The 24,571-nt window shown below is 24.4% G+C and overlaps 1 protein-coding gene across 2 annotated transcripts in view; it reads left to right on the forward strand.

Moving 5' to 3' along the window:
• The window catches only part of Dh44 (corticotropin-releasing diuretic hormone 44), an 80,029-nt gene that overhangs the window by 48,660 nt on the left and 6,798 nt on the right, over positions 1-24,571 (forward strand). Inside the window, exon 1 of one of the 2 annotated variants that reach the window (XM_011499435.1) lies at positions 498-593. The exons of the other annotated variant lie outside the window; for it this stretch is intronic. The gene's annotated coding sequence lies outside the window, so the exon portion shown is untranslated. Of the gene's footprint in view, positions 1-497; positions 594-24,571 lie in introns of those variants that run through there. 2 annotated transcript variants of the gene reach the window in all.

Consider the following 24,571-nt stretch of genomic DNA (forward strand, 5'->3'; position numbering starts at 1 on the left):
TATCGAAGCATTGTAGGAAGGAAACAGCTCGGCTAATCTCCAAAACGGGAACTGGCACCAGCTTCAGGAAAATCCCATCGAGTCGAATTTGCGGAGGAGGGCGGTGGTTGCCTGGGCATCTTCGCAGCCAGTCATTTGAAAATTCTACCGAAGCGAGGGTGCGTATTTTGAGGGCCAAAGTGATCTCAGGTGCTCGCAGGTACTCGAGAATTCGTGACAGAGTCGGATGGTGGAGAAGCTCGCTTCGGTAGTCGAAAGTCGTCGGTTCGTTCGATGCGCCGTTGAAAAAAGGGAATAAGCGAGGCAGCGATGCGCACTTGGGCGCGGGCGCAAAAGTTCATTCATCATCCCCCGGCACGGCTATAAAAGGCAGGAGGACCTCGCCGGCGAGCGTCAGACGTCGTGCTGCCAGGATTGCGAGCGCACGCACCGAGGGGCCGCTGTCCGTTAGTCCTCCGCATTGCCTCCGCCCGGTGCCTGCGAACTGAACAGAGATATTCAGTCGAGCCTGGCGATCTTGGTCGAGGGAGCGTGGGTTCTCCATGAGATACGTTAGGAAGGGAAAGGCGTAGCCCAACTGAACGTCACGATCGGTAAGTTCTTCGACCCGGTCGGGAGGAGGCTCGAGAGGAGGCTCGAGAGGAGGCTCGAGAGGAGACCCCGGAGGATCCTCGCGAGGAGAATCTGTTTATCCAGTCGGCGACTGTCATTGACAACTTGCCCCACGAAAGAGAGAGACAGACACACACAGTGGGAGAGAGAGAGAGAGAGAGAGAGAGAGAGAACGAATTTGTGTGTGTGTGTGTGTGCTCGCGTGCGCGCGGATTTGCGCGTGTCTCTCTTGCTTTTGATAATTCAATAATTTGATAATCATGGTTACGCGTATGGTTCTAGTAGGCAATTAATGTTCGCAACGAAAATTCTGAAGCGATTCGCATCGGATAAATTTTCATTTATTAGATGTTGCATTTGACAGCTCAGAATTTCGCATTAGCAACCGATGCCTTTCCATATTTTTCTATATTCATGTCATTGTGACAAATTTGGAACGTCTACTCATCGTGTACGCGATACACTTACTTCTTATCAAATATACCTTTTATTTTAACATTATTTTTCCTTCATCATATGAGTTTAATCTCATTTAGCACGATTAGTCTTAATACTACATTAATATTATAATACCTGAAAGTATAAAATCATAATTTATATTTATTCATTATTATTTGGATATTATCATTTGGACGGAATTTTACGTTACATGATATAATTTGCTACGAAATAGGTAATTTTTCAGAATGTTGTAAATATTTTGTGTTAGAATTTTTCGCTTCTTAGGAGCATAAAATTCGATTGATCTTATTTTATTGAAAATATCGAAGTAAATGAGAAACTTTTTACTTTATGAAATCTTGTATTATTATTAATATTCATAAAGTAAAAGTTAAATATTTACATTCTAATACCAATTGGATTTCAGCAAACGTAGTTTTACATGTCGGTCAGCTACCTATTATTATACAATCAATGGCTTTTTACTATCGGGTTTATTTAGTTCACTCTATCTAACGTTTATACAATGATTACAGTGTCGTAAATCTTTGTAGACATTGTGCGCCGCTATTTTTTCCACTATAAATACAATGCTTTATTTCAATAATTCCAGATTATGAAAATAAAAATAAAGTAAAGCCATTAATTGGATTGATGTAAAATGCAAATTCACATAGATTCGTTGTTTATTGACACATACAAGATTATTCGTTGTTGAATTTGTCTTAGATGAGTGTTTCAAAGTTACATAATAAGCAGCGAATTGTTGGATAGCAAACTGTGCGAACTAATAATCAACTGAGAATTGCGAGGCATTGGCGCATTCGTAAATCGCGCTATCGATTTTTGCGCCTCGTCAATCAACAAGTTTCGCTTATATATATTTCGGGAAACTCCTCCACTCGATGACGATTGTAAACAATATAGTATTAGAAAATCAGCAGATGCGCGGAATGCCAAGCTAGAACATTGCTTTTCATTATTAGCCTTTTTGTTTATTACATTAGCGGTGGACTGTAGTGATAAAATTTTTTATCCGAAAAAAAAGTGGCAGGTGTTGGATATTCGTGTTGATTTACAAGATTAATATTTGTAAATGTCGCCCTGGATCGATCAGCTTATTTACTAACATCAGAGTCATCGATATACCTTGGAAAATTTTTTTTTCTTTTTAAATTTTAACAATGATTTAATAATTTATCTAATGCTTACGATAGAATTACGTTTAATTAAAATTATTGTTACACTCTAAAGGCAAGCGATTGCAACTTGCCTTTGGCAGATATTAGTGAGAAAAGTGAAAAAGCATTTTCTCTTTTCATTTAAAATAGAACATTCTGGAATAATCGCAATAATCAGAATTTTCATAAATAAGTTTATTCACATATTAAAATGTGTTTTAATAAATAATATTATTATTTAAGCTCTTTCAGTTTATTCTATAAGCTATCCGAATCATTTGTGTATAAGCTAAATAAATTATATAATATTTATTAAGAGAAAATTTAATTAAATTCAAATTCATGACGCTTTATTACTTACTAGTTTAATTATTATTATTATTATTGTTGTTTTTTTTGTTTTTAATGCTTTTGATAATTTAATATTTTTACGAGACTTTTTATGAAAATGTATGTAATTCAAATTTTTGTGCTGTACACATTTCTCTCACGCGATTCGAATATTTTAGGTGTTTATAAAGCAAATTAAAATAATTATCGTATATTAAAATGGTTTAAAACTGAGCATCGCAGTTATATACCTGATTACTTGTTCCAAAGTGGGCACGTTCATGTCCAATGATAAAAATTTCATACACTTATGGCTTATAAACAGCATTTACACTGTCCAAATATCCGGAACTGTCATATCATTTATACTTTCACGTTTGTGCGACTCCGCTGTTTATAATTATAATCATACAAATAAATTATGCATGGATTAAAACTTGAGCGGAAAAGCTATGATGATATGGTGCGATAAGTGTTTCATTACAATGATTTTTTGATGTATTGTAAATTGGAACCAAATTTATGTATTTTAAGAGACATTATTTTATATATAAAAAACATTTTATTTTGCTCGTATAATACAAATTTTTTAATAATCATTATCAAATAAAATGACTCGATTGATTATCATTTTCAGAATTTTTCTCTCTTGATTATAATGATCGAAAACTTCATACATCTTTAATTATTGTAATTTACAAGTGAAATACTAACAGCTTATTTTAAAATTAATGCAGCATCAAATGTTATTTATTTACTAGTTTATTTTTATTAAATTATACAGATATTATACAGATTTAGTGTATATGAATTACGAATAAATAAAAATTATAGTTATAAATTATATAAGCTATAAATTATACTTTCAAAATAGACCTACGTTGCATATATGTAATTGTGTTTCAATGTAGAAATTAATTTGTAAAAACTATATAACTTATTCCGTGATGTAAATTTTATTTAGTCTAATAGCTTATATATAACGATTGCAATTTTATGATTTACATTAATTTTTATATTTTATACAAAACTTGTTTTTCGTATTCATGAATAAATACTTTAAATAAAATTTTAAAAACAATCAGTAATTTTTCATATGAAATAATATTTAATAGTATATTATAAACGTTCTCATTTTGAAGTTTTCACGTACTCATATTGGGCGATCAAATTAAACAATAATTTATTTGATAATAATTGTATTTATTTATCGCAAGGAATTGTTTAAATATATCTTAAATATATTTATTATAATGTTGAAGTAAAAAATAACAATGTATATACATGTGTCAAATTTAAAACTTTACGGATGCAACTTTTAAAATGCTACTCGCATATTATTGTAATTTTACAATAATTTTAATACTAAAAACATTATGATATAAAATTATAACGAAAACATTATAAAAAGTTCAGAATAGTCATATAATGTCGTAATTACAATTTATTTATAATTTAAATTTTTTAAATTTATTTTACAAGGGCTTTTTTATTTTTGTTTATTGTTTAATATATAGTAAAAATTTTAAATAATGTTCTCTGGAAGGGAAGACTGTAGAAAGCTCGAAAATTTTAAATTCTTTAAAAATACAAATGAACTTTTAACTTTTCTAAATGTTTTTCTAAGTTTTATTTACAATAAAGTGTAAAACTAATGCCTGACATATAAATATTTTCGTTCTAATACAGTGGATAATCATATTTGACTTCCAGTTGAATGTATGCACCTGAATTTAACAGAATGGATAACAATTTACCAATAAAAAAAAATTAGTATTTTTAAGAGGTTTGTGATTATTAGTCAAAATGCAAATTTGTTTTAAGTGAATAGAGCTAAAAGTATACGAGAATTAATATTTTGCAATCGAAATACTATTATTAACTACAAAAACTTCCATTTACATTTTATTACTCTGAAAATAATTGTTTATTTATATGTTAGTATTCTTTAATTATATAACTATTGAAAAAGTAATGATTTACAACACAAGGTATTTCAAAATGATTTAACATTACCACTTTATTTTTCACTATGATATATGTCACTATAAAAAAACTAATATGAAAGAATTTAAAAAAATATTTTCTTTTTTATATTACAGAAACTTTTAAATTGTATTTGACAATGTTTATTATGTATTTAAAGAAATGCAGTATTTATATGAAGCAAAATTTGTTTAATGTTATAAATTTATAGTTTAAAATGTTGGTCTTAGAAAGTTTTCTTATAAAATGAATCAAACGTTAAAGGTTTATGAATAACTATAATTTATGTAAAAAATAATTTTACTTCATGTGCCTGTAAAAAGTTTAAAGATTTTAATATCATCTACTTTCAGCAGTACAAAATATCTGTTTAACATTTTTTTTAACAAAAACAAATCTGTTTAACAAAAAAAATTTATTAAATCATATTTAAAATAAATTGAATGCTTCATTTATTTCAATTTACTCATTTAAGAATTAAGAAACGTCATGTTACAAAATTTGTATTTTATCATCGATATGAGAATAATTATTTGTATGAAATAAATTTCAATATACAATTTATTTCTTCAACAACTTTATTATCTTTTGCATGAAAATGAATACAACAAATTTCTGTTGTAACTAATTATTATTTAAAATTAAAGAAAAAACGAAAGAGAAATTTATGTATTAAAAAAATTATGTTCTAGATAATGTGTAATCAAATTTTCTTTATATTTCTTATTATATTAGTGAGTAATCGATATTGATGATAATTTTACTTTTATTATTAATAATAATATAATGGCCATGAGAGATTTTCGATAATAAATAATAATAATACATCAGTTGGATGTAACTTTGACAGTTAAAATAAACTATTTGTCTGAATTTTTAATATATTTGCAGATGTTCCAATAAAAATTTAATACTCCAAATAAATAGTTTAAATATAAATTTTGATATATTAGATTTATTTGATAGTTCTTTTAAAACTTATACTTTCTTAGACGAATGAAGTTTTAATCGAACAAAATGTATTTATAAAATTCTTTACTTTTTAAATTTATCTGAAAAATATGTTGAAAAATAAATTCTTTGTAATGAAAGAAATATTGTATATCATAATTTATAAAACATCTACGAATTTTTCCTCTAACAAAATAATAAAAAATATAATTAGCTACTTTGAAATGTTTGCTAATTAAAAAAATTCCGATTAAGAAAACTATAATATAGTAAATATTTTCAATCGGTAAACAGTTTGGTTAAAGTTTAATCAAGTTTATCTTATACTTCTTAATTAATTATTATTATTTCATCAAAGCGTAAAAATATTTTCTTCATTTATTGTTGCTTGAATATAGCAGTTTCTGATAAATTAAAATATTTATAGAAATACTAGGATAGAAAAAAATCGAATTTAAGTAAATATTGTAAAATTTCATTCGCTTCATTATCTTCAGAAGATTATCAGAATGGATTTACAGTTTCAAGTAAGCATTTAATATGGGTTATTGAAAATTTTTCGTTAAATAATAGGGCCAGTGTAGAAAGGTGATAAAAGAGTAGCTAAAGGCCGAGATAAATCAAAGAAATTTTATGTTTCGATTTTTAATGGGAAATTATTACTATACTAAATTTGTCTAACTTACAGTGTAGAATTTATGAAAAATGTATAGATTTTATAATACTTTTTTCTTACATTCGAATTGAAATTTAAGAGTTGATATTGTTGTATTTGTTTCAACCTTTTCTCATTTGGTATTGCTGCATTACCCTGCAAATGCGAAAATAAACTCACTCGACAATCCCCGTTATTAAAAACTATGTTCGAAAGAGAATGATCATTTAATGAAAAGTAAGGTGAAAAGATAAGAGAAAGAGATAATTATATGAAATTTAACGAGAATGTATGCAGTTTATTTACGTATAAAGATCATAAATGTTTTATGTAATATCTTGGGATTCTATTATTGATTATTGAAAATTATTCGTTAATTCTTTAAATTTTATCAAACAAATTGATTGAAGTAACACGTGCGATAATTATAGAATGTATGAAATATTATTTTTAATTATAATTTTACTTGTAATGATTTTCTACATATATTATTATATTTATTCGGTAAATTTAGAAAGAATAATAATGAAGAAAGAAATAAATGATGTTGGGAAAAGAAAGTCATTATATTTCATATGTTTTTTAATATATGAAATATATTGAAAATAGATATTTTGGATTTACCATTTTTGGTTCGAACAATGTAAACAAAAATAAAATTAAAATATACCTTTCAATTTGTAAAATATGATGGATTTTATAAATGCTTACTATAAATATTATTTTCTATACAAAAAAAAAAAAATTTATATTGTATTAATTAGAGTATTAACGGAGATTTATTATTTATAAAAATACTTATTATAATTTATTGTTATTGTATTCTTACTCAAGTATTATATATTGGAACGATACAAATGTCTCATTAATAGTTATTAATTCAAAATAAAATAGCGGTGATTATACTTTACAATTTTAAATAAATCTTCCCTTCCTTTTTATAATAAAACAAGCATATGCGCAATCGATTTTTTTTTTTTTTAATCAACGCGAGGCTAATAAAACCCTACTTTATTAAATCATATCCGTGGAGATGACGGATAATTTGGATAAAAATTAAGGAATCTGTAGAAAGAAATTTAAATTCAACATCAAAATACATAGAAATTATAGTAAATAATTATAATTATAAATAAATATAAAGTATTATCTATTGATGAAATGTATTAAAATGTTTTTGACTTATTAATATTGAATATTATGCCCGGGGAACCTTCTTTTTTGATTAATTTCATCATCAAATAATAGTCACATCATCAAATACTTCACTTTCTTATCTGCAAGTTATTTCAAGTCAAGGCTTTTTAATTAATCTTTCAACTGCAATGCATATAATGTACATTAAAAGCCTTAATAGTATTTCGCTTTAATCGATTATCTAATTGAAAATTAAAGATTTTTATAATCTTTGGATGGGAGTAAGTTCATACATAACAGGTTGGTAATAATCATCAATATAATCACATAACAAAAAGAGACTATAAAGACTATTTCCAATTTATTGCTTTTTATACTGAAAGATTTCTACAAGGAAAATCAATAGTATCTTTTTATTCAATATAAGTGTATGTTTTTAAATTATTATAAATTCATCGGTCAAGATAAACTCGAGTAACACATTTCAAATATGTAAACATTGTTCAGGTATGGGTTATAATATATATTCACAATTATTATAGGAATTCTTATAGTATTTTCACGTATTATTTAATTAATAATTTTATGTTTATAAAACATAAAAACCATATGTTTCATTATGTAATAGTTTTTTCTTTCGCGTATTAACTACTCTTGTAAATATTTTTCAACGTGAATATTGTATCCCAATATAAACATTAATTTGTTCATTACTTTACATTATATTATAATAACTATTATTTTAATTGTATAATAACAACATAATATATGTATTTTTTAAATATTTCTTTTCCTAATATTACATACCAATTTAATTTGTCTCATTTATTATCCCATTCATGTTTGAGATACTCTTTTGTTTTCTAATAATTTTTTATTCAACATCTTCCGCAGTAGTTTTACTATCTTTTGTATCTATATTTATATATTTTTCATTCAATTTAAAACGATAATCATTCATTTTTAATTTTATTTTTTCTAATATATTTACTAAAATATTTTTAATAATAATCGTTTGATTTTGTTTTTATTTATTAAAACAATTATTATTCTGGCCTCTAAAGATATTTATTACAACATTTAATAAAATTTCTTTTTATTCTTCAAAATAATTTTGATAATGTGCTTTAAAATTTTAAATTGAATAAGAAAGATAAAAGTTGTCTTATAATGGATTGCGATCTGTAAATCAAATTATTATAAAAAATTATTACTATAAAGCAAAATAGAGATAAGTTAGTGCAATGAAACAATTAATACTTAGAAGAAATAAATTAAATTTATCACAATATTTAATCACTTTTTCTAGTGAATTTGTAATAATATTCTTTATATTTTATTAAATGTTTTTATGGTATGTAACAAAAATATCGTTGACTATTTATTTATTTATTTTCACCGCATCCTTAATTATGATTAGACCAAAATAAATTTATTTATCATTCAATATTTTAGCTTTTAATTTTAGCTTTTAGTCTTCTTTTCTTATTTATTTGCAATGTGAACATCATTACTGATATGATTGTAGTGTAAGTAATTTTTTTATTTCCAGTCTTGAACTTACTGATTTACGGTTGAAAAGTATTCATATTCAGTGAAAAAAAAAACAAAATGAAAATAAATAAACAAGTCTATACAGTAAAATATAGTAGAAATATATTCTAGCAATGTTATTATCTTTTTTTTATTCGCTTTCTTAGATTCATGACTTTGTTACACTCGGAGTTCTCATTCTCTGGCACTTGTTATGGCTTACTTTTTTGTTTCATTCGGCACTAATTTTCTTGTATTGAATAATATTTCATTTCTTGATAAATAGATAGATGATACCTACGCAACTACTACATTCAACATTGAGCTTACAACTTTACGATTGTATATATTCTAGATCATTATGACATTACACTTGCTTTTCTTAATATATATCTACCATCTCTTACACGTAGTACATACTAAAATTATATCATTGCAATATATATTCTATTGTGAAGACTAGTTTCATGATTATCTTTGTATCGACATTGGCCTACTTAATGCTGTAGCTTTATTCTGGACTCAATTTATATGTTCATCAAGATTCTCCTTAAAGTCTTACGTAAAGCAGAAGTATACAATATGTGCCATGTTTTCATTATTTTACATTTTTAAATTTATCATATAATCATTATAAGTGCTTTTATTTATGAACGATAATTCTATTATTTGAAATAAGCAATAATTTTATTGTTGCACGTTTTATGAAACTTTTTTCTTTTTTATGTGCGAATTAAGTTTCAATACAAAACATTTGCCTTGCGAATTGTTAATGTATTTTCGAGTATGTTTAAGTGAAATATATTATCATATTGAAAAGTGTTCTGAATTATTAATTAAATTGTATCTCATATTTACAATGATATTAGCAAAGATGATAATCTTATTATAATATACTTTTATTGTTTTTATTAAAACATATTAAACAAAATACGTAGAACTTAATAGTGTTTGAGTTTTATATACGAACTAGCCACTAAATCTCTTTGAATGGTACTTTGATATTCGTTTATATTCCAAAAAGTATAATGGAATTGAAGGATGCATGCTAATTTAGTCGTATTTAAACTATATGTACAATACATGGAAACATTGTTCATTACATATTCTGAATTTATATATTTGTATAGACATTTAACCGTTGCAATAAATGCATTATATTTGTAGAAATGTCGAGTATGATGAAACGAATGATGGATTGCTAGTTAGAGATTCACGTCGTTTACACTTGGCCATTATTTTCAAATGAAAATCTAGATATTCTTTAGCAATGAAAAGAAGTATGAAAATATTTCGTATAGAATCAGTTTATTCGAAAGGATTTATCTTGGTCAGGCACGAGATGATGGAAGCTCGTATGCACATGCAAGCACGTATTGATGTACAGATATAGGCTGTGTATAGTCATGTTCTTCAGGACTTCTAGAAATTGAAGCGCAAGATTAAGTTCAGATGAAAAGTACGTAATAAAAGTAGAGCGAGAAAAAGAAGAAGTTGGACTTTCGCTCGAATGTCGCATTGGATTCTTTTAGGTAGCTAGAAGAGAGAGAAGCTTGGGAAATTACAAAGTCGATGTGTATCTCTTGATAAAAGACACCAAGTTAGAAGATACGATAATATATATATATATATATATATATATAGTATAAACTTTTTTTTTTAAATTATAAAGGTTTCATGACCTGAAAGATACTAGAGCTTGTTAAGCCTTTCACCGATGCCTGTTGAAATTATTGAGCAATCATTCGATATTATTAGCTAAGCTTTGACAACGTTAACTTTTCGTATATCAAAATTTTTATATAACTATTTACATCACAGACAGTAGAAATACGTATTTCAATTAATATAATATATATATATATATATATATATATATATATCTGCTTTTTTATATTAAAAAAATAAAAAAAAACAAAACAAAAAAAAATCAAAAAATTAAATTAAATTTTACAATTACAAATGGGTATTAATGTATTTCAAATAATAACGTCTATTTTCGAGATATCAATAATATCATTATCAATAATATTATTATCCATGTAGTAACAATAACTTCGATGTCACAATATTAATATTATATAATTTTCTTGACAAAATTTAATCAATTTTATTTAATTCAAAATAATTTCATACATAGATTATTCGTTATAAAATAAATATTCTCAATCTTGTTCAATTTAAAACATTCTCCTATATAGAATATATAGAATATATAGAATCTCTCGTATAGAATATTATTATCAATCAAAATGTTTTTTTTTTAATAAATAAATTATAATCACAAACATTAGATAATAAAATTTTTTATTTTTTATATTCACATTATGATTGTATTACTTCATTAAAATATTTTATCTCTCAGTAATCATATAAAATTATGAAAATTGATAGTATAATAATACATGATAAAATAAAACAATTTTTATTAATAATATTAGTAAAATTTCTATATTATAATTGAAATTTATTAAGCATAATACGCAGATCTGGATTATAATTATTAATGCACTGTTACATATGACAATAAAGTAATAAATAGAACATTTTCAAATATTTTTATTGTGAAATATACGATGTATCGATAGAGGAAATAAGTAAAGTTTCTTATAAAAAGGTGAAGCTGACAGTAATAAAAAAGCTGATCGATCATCATGCATTAGCCGAACAGAATTAATCACATAATTATTTTCCATCCTGATATTACAATAAAAACATTCTTGCTTAATACATTGTATTATTATTTATGGATTCTTATTTATACTTAGAATTACTCTGATATCGTAATTTTTCATGCAATTAAGAGTTCGATTTTTATGTGAGAATAAAGTATATTTACATTAAATATTTAGTATAAATTTTAATTAATATAGATCATTGTTGAAATAAGAATTAATACAAAGTATTATATTACTTTTTGAAAAATGTATGTATCGAAAGCAATTTATTATAAGCAAATGTTAGCTGTTGATTCTTTGTTATTTATATAAATATTTATTTTTTATTCGACGATTCATTATTTGAATTATTTATTAGATCCACGTAAATAAATAAATAAATATTTATTAAAATAATGAAATATGCCTAATTAGAAGAATGATAGATGTGAAAAAGTTGCCGATAATTTCATTATTAGAAACTTTATTCAAAATGTTGATAGTACCATGAAATGAATTTAAAAAGTATGAAAATTTTCCATAAATTCAAATGCATGAGAAAATAACTACACAAAATAATAAAATTTCAAATTATGATGAATAAATTATAAAATTAATGCTTTATAAAAGCTTCGTTTTCTGCTAAGTATATGTATTTATTAATGTATGATACATCTTAAGTATTACGAAATATTTTTTAATGCAAAGTATCAAGTGCATTTCATATCTTAAAGTATTTAATAAGCATAATTCAAAAATTTACAGTAATTATGAATTTTAGTAGAAAATGTCGTTTAGCAACAAAATTAAGCGTATTACATTAGCCGATACTGCTCTGTATTATCCCATTTCAATTTTATCATTAATATAGGAATTTTCAATAGAATTTATAAATTTATTGGAAAAATCACTATAAATATCTTCCAAATAAATCTACTTAAAAATATTTAACACTCAACAAATAATAAAATATAGGTATATTGGAATTGATACATAAAGGTAATTAAAATTCTACTTTATATAAGTAAACTTTTATATAAGCAAATTTCATGAGACGTTCACATTACAAACAAATATAAAATTTGAGTCGAAATATAAAAATATAAAAATTCATTTATATTATAAATTAGCTTGGTGATGGGATGAACCGTCAATATATAATTACAGAATGGTATTTATTATGTTATTGCATCTCAATTATTGCACAATCAATTTATATTGACCTTCATTGTCTTATCTTATTCGAAATCATCCGGACAGTTCTTACCTTAATGAATCTCGGGACAAGAAAATATCAGAAAAGTACGAGCTATAAATCTAACGATTGACACAGTTTTCTAAAGAAAAGCGTCAATGATTAAAAGCTCACCAAAACCTAATGCATGCAGTGCCAGAATTCACTTCACCGTACAATTGTTTTTGCTATTCTTACATTACTGATATGAGCGGAAAAAGCGTTATAGATTGCCGCGATTATAAATGCATTAGAAGTATCTCCCATGTGATGACGAAAAGTTTGTCGCGTCGTTCGCGCGTACATATTTCATTTCGGGATGTATGCATGTCCATACATCTGCCTTTCGAAAATGAAATTTGACTTTCATTTGCTAGTCGTAAATGTAATTTACATCAATTGCGCGGATCCGTGAAATCGAAATTGACATCCAGATGAGTCGTTTCTGTTCATATTCATTGTTGTAAATTACGAGACACGTGAGGCTAAATCGGGAATATCAGTTTAATAAAACTTTTGTAAAAGTATGTTATCTTTGAAATTTTTGAGAATGTTGGAAATTATTATGATTCGTAAGGAGTCCGAAACTGTCTTCTTAAATTTTCACGCTTTCATATATATTTCATTGGAGCTAAATTCAGTATATTAGTCGGAATAATTTATAATGTTCGAAATGATAATGCCACTGATATCTTGATATTATTTTTTATAATTCACGATAAGTTAATATATATTAATATATTTATAATATAGTATATTTTATCAAAGATAATTTCATTTAATAGCACATTGAAAATATTGCTAATTTATTTTTGCTTTGATTAATATACTATATACATTGATTGTACGTAACCAATACTTCAGCTCTGCGTATATCGACATAAAGTGTGGCAAACCTCTTTTCCCAATGATTAATATTCAATGATAATTAATTAATGATAATAATAATTAATAATTAAAAATATTTATAATTGTAATATATTTTGTGCAATTTAAATATGGTTAGTTTTAAAAAAGTGTCTGTAATTTACGTTACAATTTTCGGGTATGAAATTGGTATTTATGATTGGAGTGTCTGTAAGTGTGAATATTGGCAATTATTCGATCCAATACAATGTATTAATTTTAATTTATAACTTTATCTATAATTTAAATTTATGAAATTTCTTATATCTAAATATAGGCTAAACTAAATTTAGTTTCTTTAACCGAGACAGGATATTTCTGATTATATGTTGAAATAAAAACTAATGTATTTTAGTAAACTTGGCTTCTGTTAATTATTTTGAAATTTTTTTTTATTTTGAATATATCTTACATGTATACAGTAAAATACACAATTTTCTTAGTTTATACAGTATTAAATTTTATTGAACACATTTTACTTATTAATTCTATAATTATATTATACATTTACATCGTAATATTAATGAAAAATATTAATGGTATTGATTCATAGTTTTGATCTTCTAGTTGAATTTAATTCTGAAAGTAAAAAATATCTTATTAAGTACTTTAAATAATGCTTAAAGGATAAATAAAAGTCGAATTAATGAAGACTACAAAAATTTCGGTACGTCAATATATTGCTCAATAAATTTGAAAGTACAGTACGTCTTAGTAATTATTAAAAAATAGTTACAACGTAAAAATATAAGTGCAAATGTATGAAAATTTGTACTGATGTTTATAAAATGTCTAAAACTTTTTAAACTTTTTATTTATCAACTTATTATTTACTTAAAACAGTATATGTTTGTAATATAAGTTACTTTGTATTAAATTTTCTTAATCTCTGAAATATCTATGATGTATTTTATATTTCATTTCTACTTTTTAAGATACTATAAGTTTAGTAATTATTTAACATTACAATAATTACACATATTTACTAGAGTACCATTTATTGGTATCTTGAAATAAAATTATTATTAGCTAATAAATAATAGATTAATTTTTTTACAAGTCGTATATACAAAATTTATAAATGATTATTTCGAAAGCTCTCACTTGTATTAACGTTTATTATCTGACATCATTTTTCTGTCAAAAACACGGAGGAACTTTTGTGGGTAAAAACGTGTACAGCAAAAGTAATTTTTCTTTTCAAGCTGATTTCACGTGAAAGAACATTAAACCACACATGTATTAAGCAGGTGAATCTCTGAAGCAATTTCACCAATAAATTCATGCAATTGAATAAAGAACTAAGCTGTACAAGCTTGAATTGTTTTAACTGAAACATCATTTTAAGTTGAAAATTACATTAAATAAATTTTATTATATTTAGCTGTTTTATAAAACTAATTTATGTTTGATTAGTACATACTGCTCTTCTAGAACTTTTTCAAATTTGTTAAAGGAATTAAGAATACATCGTGTTATTAATGTCTAAAAAATATTACAATTTTCAAAATAATCATATTATTTATTATTCAGTGTAATACAAATGTAATTACTATCTTTAAGATAGTTTTTGAATGTTTAGTACAATGTTTAGTTTGAATATATAGTAGAAAAACATTTTTCTACTATAATATAATGTGGCTTTGTTGTTATTTGTCAACTATAATTCGATTATTAAATATTTTTAAATTTATTAAATATTATTGAATATTGTAATAAATTAAAATTATTAATAATTCTATTCTCAAATATTTGAAAGTATAATATAATAATTGCTTTTGTTATTAATTCTAATATAAAAAAAATTAAAGCTATAAATAATAATTAGAAATTTTCTAATAGTAACTGAATTTATTTATAATAAGTTATTAGAGCTTTCGGTTCTCCATTTAGATATTTTGTTAAAAATTTTGAAATTTTTTTTTAGAGTTTAATTTTAACTATAGTTTCATATCATTAATAAATAAAACTGAGTTTAGATTATAAATTGTTAATGAAATTTAACTTATTGAAACTTAAAGTATACAACTAAAAATTTTAAAACAGTAATTTAATTTCTTTCTAAAAATTTTTCTTGAAGACCGTTAATTTCCACAATGTGACACATTAAATGTAATTAAAATAAATACATTCAAATAAAGATCTAGTCATTGCTAACTTATTAGTTAATTATGAATAGTAATGAACTTTAAAAAATAATATGTTAATGCTTTTAAATTTTACAGAATTTTACTTTGAAAAAATATTTACCTTAAACTTATAATTACATATTAGATTTTATTAAAATTTGCTTGGAATTTATAAATAATTAAAAATTCATAAATACGAATATTCTTTAATTAAAAGGTGTTAAATGAATAATTTTATGTAGTAATTGTAAATTAAATTTTAATTAATTATCATATATTGTTACATAAATTTCGTATGAATATCAATGTTTTTTTTTTATTATGAGCCTTTTATTTTTTAAACTGATGATAGAACTATTATTTACATAATACTAGATTGCATTTTGTTAACATTCCAATTTCTTACTTATACACATAGAGTTTGTAAGTCCTGTTTTCCAAATATAGATAACGACGACCAATTGCCTTATACATCTGACTAAATAAAATCTTTGTTATACACAATAAAGGGCATATATTGCACACTTGCAAGTGCAAAGATATTCGCATCTACCATTCATTGTTACTAGTGATTGCGTCAAGCACGGCTTCATTACCTTATCACCTTCACTCTTATAGCAATATAGTAATTAACATGTGTACCGAAGTATGTGTATCGTAAGAATTACGCATCACGTGTTATAAAGTGACGTTTAATTCAACTGTTTAATGTACTCTTTATAAGCTCATTCGAAGCAATTTATCGTTAAATTGTATTAAATATTGTATATGTATACACTATGCATGAAGCGAATAACCAGGACGAAGTTTGCAAACTTAGTTTGCTGAACACAATTCACTGCTGCTGACATCGATTTCAGCAAATGATTGACTTTCCTCGCACACATCAAAAGATAAAAGTTGAAAGTGAAACTCGAGGAAACAAGACATTCCTCTAGGAAATGTGCTTTGGTTTTCTTTCAATCAGATGATTTTTTCTTTACTAATACACTTTAGTTTTTCGATTAGTAGCGTTAAGATAGGCGTGAATGGGCAATGTTCTTGAATTTATATTCAATTGAGTATCATTTATTTCCATTTATATGTGGTAAAACGTGTTTTTTTATACATAAATATTACATATATTATAATTGGAAACATAAAAAATACTTTAATGCTGACTAGATTTATAGATTTCATTCTAATGTTTCATAGTATTTTGTCTATTCGAAATATCAATGTTCAACTTTTATAATTAATTATTCTTTCGAGATATATTAAAAATGTTATTGATTTATTAATAATACATCGAAACTCTCTTGGAACAGTATTTGGTAACATGAAATAGAATGATAAATATTTTTCATTGTACAGATTAAAAGCAGTCTGTATAAATATCAATTTATTGCACTTAAACAATATCGTTATTAACAATGAATAATTTATTTCTAAATTTATGATTTCAATTAAATTTTATATTGCTCATCATCGCCTAAGTACTCTCTTCTTTTTTAATACGAATTTAATATGTTTAATTTAAGTTGTACATTATTTCGTAGTTGATATTATATTTTTTAATTTATTAAAGGGCATTTAAGAACAGATCATCTTCCGAGTGTTTATTAAATAACTATATCGGTCAAGACTAAAATTACCAATATGAGACTGGTAATAAAAAAAGTAGAATTTCATTAGGAGTGTATTATTGCGTATAATAATACGATTTTCAATTTTAAGAGGACATAAACTTTTGTGTAAAAAATTTATCAGTATAATGTTTATGAATAGAAAAATAATTTCTATTCAACTAGCTGGTATCTGTCAATATTTAGATCATGAAGGATTTTATACCTAAATAAATACATTCATAAGAAATCTTTATAGGAAATAAGAAAATTTAATTGTTAAATAATATAAAAATTCTGTTTCCTTAATTCATGTTTTATTTCAATTGATTGCCTTATATGTGATAGAACAATTAATTGATACAAGTAATAATTAAAGACATAGATACTATAAATAAAATGGATAAATAAATTCTTCAACGTTTCAGAATAAGTAATGCGTACAAAATATTCGTAATAATTTAAAATGAAGCAAATAATGTACACCTAAATTTTCTTACTTTTGAAAGAGAAACTTTATTATTTAATGTTAGTAGACAAGTATATAACATACAATATGATTAATTTTGTATAAATGTAAATTATAAAATTCACTAAATATGCGATATCGGAAGGTTCAAAAAAAATTTTTTTTTAAAGTTACTAACCAGGGAATTCCTATTATTGTTTTAATTATTGTTGATATTTTAGTAATATGTCATAATAATAAATATATAATATATTATTAGAATATTATACTGAAAGAAGTAGTTTAATTTTTTCTATTTCTGTAATAATTAATTAATTTTGTTTACGCATATTAGAATACAAATAATTTATTTATGGAATAGTAATTAATATAATAGATTGTTATATTAAAAATAACTTGAAATAATTTTCGATTATCAATGAAACATTTTACATCATATTGAACTAACTATATAATAGTTTACTAGAAAAATAAATAAATAAAGACATTTATAATGTAAAATAAAAATAGCTATTACTATGCAATAAGACATCAATTGTTATACATAATTAAAAAAACCTTTTAGTCTATTTAATTATTTATTCCAATATTTTCTGTACGAAACTTTCAATAGAATAATTGATTATTATTAGTGTACTTAGATTGTTGAGCTTTAAGGATTTTCTAAAATTTATGTTAATATATTACAATAATTTACTCTATCAGATCCATGATAATGGAATTATAAATATTGTATATACATTCGTAAGAATCATTTAACGTTTGTGAAAACAACTTCTAAATTATAGGCCAAAATAAAAAATAAAGGAAAAAAGAAAAGAAAATTGACCACGGAATAACATAGAAATAAAAAATATTTATTATTATATTTATTATACAAATATTATGTCAATATTGGATTTGACTACTTTTATAAAAAAGTAATTAATTATTAGAACGATTATAAACCTGAGGAACTTATGTTTGAACATTTTTACTGAACACTTATATTATAAAATTTAAAAACTTAGTAAAAATTTAAATAATACTTAGTAGTAAGATATAGGAATTATTTATAAATAAAGTAGCAAAAAATCAATAAGTTATTCATGTAAGTAAATAAGAAATTCATGTTGTTTGAAAACTCAATTTCATTATTTATTATATGACGATTGTAAATAAAGTTTTCTAAAAAAATTTAATTTTAGTGTGATAATTAGTTTTTAATAATTGCATTTTATGATTTTTCATTTAGTTATAAATTATTATTAAATTTTTTGTTTATATTTAGTAAAGAAATATTTGATTACATAACTATTGAAATAAACTAATAGTTTTATAATTAAACCGTATTAATTATTGACGATATTTCATATAATCTTAATGCACGTAGACACACACACACACACACACACACACACACACACACAAAAATATTTAAATTATTTATCTTGATATTTATTAAATAATAAGTATTATTTTTCGAACCATACATATGGATATAAAATTGAATATGTCAATTCAATTATAATTATATGCTCTGTTTTCTGGCCTAATAGTTATTTATAAAACGTTTCTTAGAATAATTAAATTTGTATATCCAAATGCATTAATAATAAAGCAAAGCATATATTTGTCTAGTAATAGGCATGTAAAATCATCGTTACCATGGTATAATTTAAAATTAGAATTTATGAAACTATAATCCTAGAAAATAACAACCGAAACTTTGTGACACGAAGATTTATGAAAACAATTCTGTTACAAAGGGAAAATAAGCATATTTTCAATACTCGATAGATTTTTATATTTTGAACTAAAATAATACATATTACATAAATTAGTATCCATAAACCTAGTAAAGTAATAATTTCATGATAAAATAAATTTATCAATTATCATAATTGTATAACAGTAGACTTTCAACATCAAATGGCTCATAATTACCAAATAATAATACGCTCTCAACAGCTTATATACTTTATTCCAAAAGATTATTTGTATCGTGAAAACAGGAAAAAGTATAATTACATTAGTGAACTTGATTATCATTCAGTTATTCCAATCCGTTAAACGAAAACAGAGTTCCCACTTGACAAATTTTATTATTGAAGGGAAAATTAATTCTATGGGGTAGAACATTTAAAAGCATCGAACCGAATGGAGAAACCAACGATTTTATGATAATTTCTTAAAAATGAATCCAACATGTTAACATCTATCTGTATAGTCTTCGCAAGTTATATTTTATTTGCACTTGAAAGATGGAAAAATTCCTCAATTGCGTTATAAAGAAATTTTTAATTTACATTTAAATTCGTTTGTATTTCAGATTAGGTATCCTAACATGCCATTATAGATTTTAAAACGATAGTATGTAATATTTAATTAAATTATTATTAGTTTATTTTTTATTTTTATACTTCAAAGGAGTATATTGAACTGAAATTATTGATATTTATTGATCAAATAATTCAAAAATATATAAGCTTTGTCACATACAATATACAAACTTTGTTATCGTTCCATTTTACCTTAGATTTAACAATAATTTCCAACGTTATTAGATTTTATTATGTGTTAAAGTTCACAAATTGAAAGAATAATGTAAATTGTTTTTATATTAAAATGAATGAACTAATTTTTTTATACTGATAAATCAATAATTTTTACTCTACTATTACAACGTCTTAGAATTCTTTCTCTCATAACTGTGATACATTGTAATTTAAGAATTGTGCAAATCATAAATAAATTATTCAAAATTAGTATAATTATAATGAGAAATTTATATGCTTTGATATAATTAATGATAATAAATTTAATTCTTTTAATTATTATAAGTCATGATAACAAATAAATCCATTAAAATAAGTAGATTTATTGCCATATTTTTAATATTAGTTAGTACAAAGATAATTTAACCATATAAATCTAACATTTAATTTTTAAATGACATAATTCGATAATACATATAATAATAAGTATAAGTGAAATAAATTAAATAATTCGATCAGTAATTAGTAAGTAAAATTATATTCTTATTTTTTTTAAATATATAATGTTTTAAATTAATTTTTTTAATTTTACATACTTACTATTTAGTCTCATTCCTTTCAAAGTATTTTTAACAATAAAACAAAGTTAATTAAGTTATGAAATGTAATTACGATATTTATATCAGAATGAAAATCTGAATATTTCATAAGAAGAATATAATGGACACTTATATGCACGATTATTTAAAAAATCATTGAAAAGTTAAGAAATGTATTCTTTTTAAAAAGAAGAACGAGCCGAATATCAGTGTAAAGATGATTGACATGGAAAATTGGGTAGCAAATCGAGTAAAGTTGCATGATGCGTAGGAGCGTTGTATTTGAATAACAGCGCATCCGTCAACAATAGTTTTTTTCTTTGTGTTGACAGATTTACTTGCTCACTAGATTTAATAATCGTTAAAGAGCATCGCACGGCGATGAATGGAAAGAAGGACGAGCGAATAAAAAGGCCGATAAAGCGACAAACTGACTGAGAAAAATGCGATTATAGTATATAATGACGTGCCGTGCAAAATGCAAAGCTCGGCATTGTCTATGGATACATACGCATATGTCCATAATGAGTTTTTGTTGGAAATGACCGACGATGATGTATTAAACCGGAAAGTTTTATATATACGAAAATAGCTATGGTAATTACAGGCCAAGGAAGAAAGGATTAAGGTTAGAAAACGAGGAGATTATTGAAATAGAGATAAACTGATTGTCTTGTTTTAAGATTAAAAAATTTTTTTTTATTACGACGGTTGAACTCGAAAATTCCTACGTCGTTATTATAAATATAGCTTTTTTGCACACACTGGATGAATTTCAATTTTGAAAACTGATGAAGTAAAAATAATTGAGTCGACAATATGATATGTTGGGCTTAATTTTATAAATTTGAAAGCTTAGTAGTTTGTCATTTTGAGGAATTATAATTATTACTTTCAATGGATGTTTAGAGAATGAATAAATTTATACTATTAAATTATATCTGGATATGAAGCCCGAATTTCTGAAGAGCTTGTACTTTTGTTAATATTAAAAGGTGAAATCGAGTTTGAAGAAAAGTAATCGCAATGTATCTACGATATTTATAACGTTTTTAGCTTTAGTATAATTGTAATAAAAATGCAATATTGAAAAGCATGGCGTGACCAAGTTATTTAAAAATACTCATTCCTTCACCTTCTATCAAAGTAATTAGAAAAAATTATTTAATTAATCAAGATTCTTTAATTCATATTTAATTCAAGATCGTCCTCTGTTAGTATACTATCGTTCGTTACAGCCTTCGTAAACGGCATTTTGACTATCCAACTGTGTTTGATGCTAATATGAATTGATGGAATTGACGATGTAGCTCATTTGTATAATTTTAATCGTGATTTTAGGATTAAAATATTCGGAACTTTAAATATAATATTTTAACTTGTATACATTTAGTTTGTCATATGCTTGGTCTACATGTTAAGAGACTATATATTTATTTATACATTTAACGTTTATATATTTTCAAAAATTGTAGTTTATTACTATGAAATATTTCTAATTTCAGTGGTTTGCTTTATTTTGAAAATTTTTGTAAATTTATTCAAATTAATCTTGATATGATGTTAAATCGTATAAAAAATGAAGCCTCGAGTGGATTATTTATTCTCAATATATGAGCCAATTTTACTTGGCAATTAATTTACAAGGTTTTTCGAAATCATTAGAAAATTTATTTATATAAACATATAAATATAGCTTAGATATAGTACACATAAATAATGTAGAAAAATCAAAGAAGACGTTGAAGTAATCCATAGTCTAATGAAATAAACTGAATAAAATTTTTCCAAATAAGTAAATGAATTTAGAGTTATTTTTTATATATATATTTAATTAAATATTTTCTGTCTTAATGAGCATTTCTCAAACATTATATGAAATTATGTATTCATTGACACTAGTAAATTCTTTCCTATACTTTTATACCAATTTCTTTAAAATATTAGTTTTAAATCCTATATAATAAAGTTTTAAATCCTACTTGATATCATTATTTTATTTATAAATAAGTATAAAAATTATAATGCTAAATATTTACGAAAAAGTGAAATAATACAAATGAAAACATTTTTTCGTAGATTCGTAAATGACAACAGTCTATATATGATATTTTTAAGTAATTTCCAAATTTTGTAAATAGTAAATGATTACTAACAATAAATCAATTAATAAATTAATAAATTAATAAATTAAAATCAATTAATAAATCTGTAGTTCTATTTTCTATTTTTAAAAAATATATAATTTTTTAGTTATTGTTGAATTTGTTAGTAACCTTTTTAATAACCGTTTAACATACTAAAGGAATCAATATATAATTAATAAATATACATTCGATTAAAATCTATTGTATAAAATGATTTAGTTCATCTTCAATATAAATTATATGAATTCAATGTATGATTAAACATGCGGATAACAAGTATTCCAGTTTATTGGTAAAAATGTTCGTCTTATAATTAAAAATTAACGATTATGACGAACGATTCGTTACCTTCATGAATCCTGTCTATCACAATTTCAATATTGATTATTGAATGAATAAACTTTATCCACTTACGACATGTCAATAAGTATGCAAGTTTGGCCATAAAGTGACAAGTACTCCATAAATATACTTGAGTTACTTGATAATAATGATCACTAGTAAGAATCCCTGCTAATCATCCGGGAAGGACTAATGTAATGAACTGTCTCTCTCTCTCTCTCTCTCTCTTTCCTCCTCTCATTTCTTCCTATATTTATCCTTTTTCGTGCTAAGTAATTGTTATGGCCCATGAATGTCAAGAGCCCGCTGGCTCTTATGAAATCGTTCATTAACAAATGGAATTTCGATGAGAATATCGCGTTTGAGTATGATCGGTCGATTGTATATCGCAGGTTAAGATGAGCTCATAGCTTGTAGATCTACGATGGCTTTCGAGTTTTCCTTCAATAATTTTGGTTGAATTTCGTAATAATTTGGAGTTTTACATAGTTTTCAAATTATTTTTTCATTTCAGATGCGAGATTATAATTGCTTATATAAAATAGCTCTAAGAATGACTGTAAATGTTAAGTTGATCAATGTTATAAAATTAGCAATAATTAAAGTTAAAATCCAAACGTAGCAGTTAGAAAGTGTAGTTTTCAGTATAACATTTAAAAATGAATTTTAATTTTATTCACATAATGACAATTATTACGTATATATATATATATATATATATATATATATATAAAAGTACTTAGTTTATTTGCGGTTATATTATATAATAAGCAATAGATGTTGAAAGATCAGAATACCCCGACCTTGTTAGATATGCAATATTCAAAGAACATAAAAATACTTTGGACTTGCTGAACTGTAATAAAAATGCCGAGGGGACGAATATGGGTAGGCGTAGTTGTTGATTTTGAAAGGAAAATGTGTGAAAACGAGCTATGACGTTGCTTTATGCGTAATTTTGAGCGTGCAAGTCCACATAATAAACGTCACGCGCAGATGCTTCGTAGGGGAGAATTTTTTTTACTGGAGAAGGATGAGGAGTTTGCTAACCAATTTGAATATGTTCAATGATGCAATTTCGACTTTTATGTATGTGGTGATGCATATTTCCTTTCTTTTTCATTTTTTTTTCTTTTTTTTTCCTATACCCATCTTCATTTACTCCACTGTTTAGTGGCTCA

This window comes from Ceratosolen solmsi, unplaced genomic scaffold (assembly GCF_000503995.2).
Source record: "Ceratosolen solmsi marchali unplaced genomic scaffold, CerSol_1.0 scaffold35, whole genome shotgun sequence".
Lineage (NCBI taxonomy): Eukaryota > Metazoa > Arthropoda > Insecta > Hymenoptera > Agaonidae > Ceratosolen > Ceratosolen solmsi.